At 34.4% G+C, this 3,588-nt stretch overlaps 1 protein-coding gene across 2 annotated transcripts in view; it reads left to right on the forward strand.

Annotated features, from left to right (window-relative positions):
- Window positions 1-3,588, forward strand: part of LOC106869337 (heat shock 70 kDa protein 12A) — a 296,374-nt gene that overhangs the window by 73,286 nt on the left and 219,500 nt on the right. The gene's annotated exons all lie outside the window — the stretch shown is intronic.

A 3,588-nucleotide genomic window follows, 5' to 3' on the forward strand; every position in this document is an offset into this window, starting at 1 on the left:
AATTTACTGTATATTCTCCTACTAGCTCTTATCCTTAAATCACTTCTGACATTATTCTGAAATCAATTCTGACATTATTTACAGTGTTTGAAACCTCCATCATTGTCATGTCTATGTTTTCTATTTTTGCTAAAACTGGGCCACAAAAAACAATGTGATCAACTGGTTGGTTACAGCATAAACGTATTATTCTTCAGTTACATTTTGTTCTCGGCTTCTTTATGTTTATGGTTTTTGATTTAAAGAATTTTGGATCATCTATCTATCTATCTATCTATCTATCTATCTATCTATCTATCTATCTATCTATCTATCTATCTATCTATCTATCTATATCTGCCTGCTTGCCTGTATGTCTGCCTGTCTATGTATGTATCTATTTATCTATCTATACATACATATATGCATGCACACATACATACATACATACATACATACATACATACATACATACATACATACATACATACATGCATGCATGCATATATCAATTCATAAATTTTCGAGCATTCGATGAGAAACATCAGACTTTTCTTTTTGCTATATGCAACATCTATTTAAATAATTTTTTGTAATATAACCAGCTGCGATGTCTATCTAAATGTTTTAGTATTGAAGAACTAGGATCCATGTTTGCCAATACACCTCTTTGTGCACAAGTTAGAAATCAATATTTTTCTGACACTCGTCGGATATCTGTTATTTGTTTTGGTGTCTGTGTGGCATGTGATTTCGTATTTTCTTTTTCGTGTCATTCTTTTTAATGCTTTTATGTAGTTTGTATTTCCTGTCATCAAAAGTGGGACGTACGGTGACATGTATGTATGTATGTTACTCTGCGTGTTTGCATGTGTGCATGTGTGCATGTGTGTGTGTGTGTGTGTGTGTGTGTATGTATGTGAACACACATATATATCTACGTACATATATGTATGTATCTATATAAGAACACACACACACACACACACACACACACACACACACACACACACACACACACACACACACACACACACACACACACACACACACTCACATGCCATTACATATATTTATAAATACATTCACGCACACACACGTGTGTGTGTTTTATATCCTTCAGTACGTTGGATGTACAGATTTCACGAAGCGTGGATAGACACAACTGTCTTCACACGACCGACTTCTAATTACTCCACTAAACTCGATACTCCAATAATACAAACTCTCAGCGATCTGAACGACTTACTACAACTTCCACGAACTCTCAACGACTCCTACAACCTCTCACGTCAAAACCAATACGCTACTTTTCATAAGAGTCTGGCGAGTCCATTCTTCCAATCCCACAGCGGTATCAATCACTCTCGCCACAACATATCCCCCTTTTGAGATTGACTTTCGTTGGAAGTTAATATTATTATTATTATTTTTCTTTTATTCTTTTCATCACATCTCCCTTTTAGGGAAGTTTAATATTTCCTCTGCTTAGGCACTACTTCCAACCATTCTGTTCGTTTCCTCTTTCTTGTGCTGCTACGCCTAGGTTCGATTTCTTGTTGCGTTGGAACCTTAAAGGTGTTGTAGAGCATTTCCATGTGTATCACTTTTCTTTTTTCCGTATATCTATTTTTTAGCTGGTTTCAATGTCTTTTGTGTTCCCATTTTCGCCTCTTATCATATAGGTCATTTTGCCTATTCGTTTTGTTACTAATCCGTCTTCCCAACCTTCTCTTCCATTTTTATATATTTTGAAAAACACCTTGGCACCGATATTAAGATACTTTGTCGTATTTTTAGTGTTTTCTCAATTTGTTTTTCTTACTGGCAACAGTTTGTCAAAAATTGACTTTATTTTTCGTGAAAACATTAGTTTCGCAGGCGACTTACCTGAACAAGTATTTGGGTTTGGAGTTATCCTATAAACCCTCAAGAATTGTGTCAATGCTGCGTCATCAACTTGTCCGTTTCTTGATTTCTTTAACGCTCTTTTAAATGTATCTACGAACCGTTCCGCTTGCCCGTTTAATCTTGGGTGATATGGCGGATTAGAGATGAAGTGTACCGTTCGTTTTGGCTTAAACAGACACACGCATAGACACACACATACACACACACATGTACATATTTATATAGATATATACAGATATACATATTTATACACACACACACACACACACACACACACACACACATGCATGTACAAATGTATCGGCAATTCGCATATGACGACAAAAGAGGCAAATCTCAATATTAATCGAATATGGTCGCTGCACTTCAACTCTCGCAAGTCCGACGCCCTTAGCATCATCCATTACAGACACTCGCTCATCTTATCGTTGACACAGAAAGTTGAAGTTCACACAGTTTCCATTTACCAAATCCATTCAAAAAGCATAGTTAGATCTGGGGTTATAGTAAAAGGCACTTGCCCAAAGCGCCACAATGTGGAACTGAACTCGAGTGGTTGCAAAGTAATACAACAAGCTCCTTAACCACACAGCCATGCCCACGTTTATAACATAAGTGCACGCACACACATACACCACACACACACACACATCAACTTTTTACTAAAATCTCTTTATTTTGACCAATTGCTTTGCTTGTTTCTTTCATTTGTTCATATTTCTATTGTCAAGTTTTCAAGGATCTACTTTATGTAATATATAGCTTTTAACTGAGTTATGGAGAGCATTATGTCATAACTAGTGCTACTAGGTAAATAAATTGTTCATTCCTGATTTGCATATATCATAATGTTGCGAGCAAAATGGAAGTGATACCTAAGTAAATTATGAAGTAATGATTGCTGGAAGAATGTTTTTCAGTAATCTAGAACGTGGGGCATCACTTTTCAGTTAGAATGATGGTAACAAATATTTTGTTATGAAGATCGGCACGAAGAGGCGAAAATATCACATTGATGTCTGTTATCAAGTAAACAATAAAAAAACATTATACTTCGTTAAATATCAGCAGCAATATACTTTACTAAATACCAATCAACTCGCGAGAATCGAGACACTTATCACTCGCGGCGAGAGCGATCGTGATGCTATTTACATTGCATTGACTTTATCTTCCGTTATCTTTTAAATGTCTGTCTATGTGTTTTCAGAGAACTATGTGCTTCGATGGCACTCAGTGATCTGTTTTTTTTTCCCGACCTCAAGTTGGTGTTTACTAACGTATGATTCTTTATTCTTCTATTTTTTTTTACTTGTTTTAGTAATTTGAATTTTATCCAAACAGCTTTTCTGCAAACGGTTTCCTGTTTTTTTTTTTATCGAATCAACTTCTTATTGAAACATATTTTCAGAGAACGATTTTTATCGAATCTTTAGAACATTTTTAAATACAGAATAATTTTAAATATAAATCATGGGCTATAGATCGCAAATATTTTAAAAATATATTATTTTGTAAAATGATTTCATATATATGAAAATTGATTGTAAATAGTCGACTATTTCCAACCAATGAAAATATTCTGATCATTTATGGCTGAAAATAATAAAAAAAATTACGTACATGATGTGTAGAACATTCAAACATTCTAAATAAAAATTAATGAATAAAACATCCACACAATTTTTTATACCCATG

This window comes from Octopus bimaculoides, chromosome 2 (genome assembly GCF_001194135.2).
Source record: "Octopus bimaculoides isolate UCB-OBI-ISO-001 chromosome 2, ASM119413v2, whole genome shotgun sequence".
Taxonomy (NCBI): domain Eukaryota; kingdom Metazoa; phylum Mollusca; class Cephalopoda; order Octopoda; family Octopodidae; genus Octopus; species Octopus bimaculoides.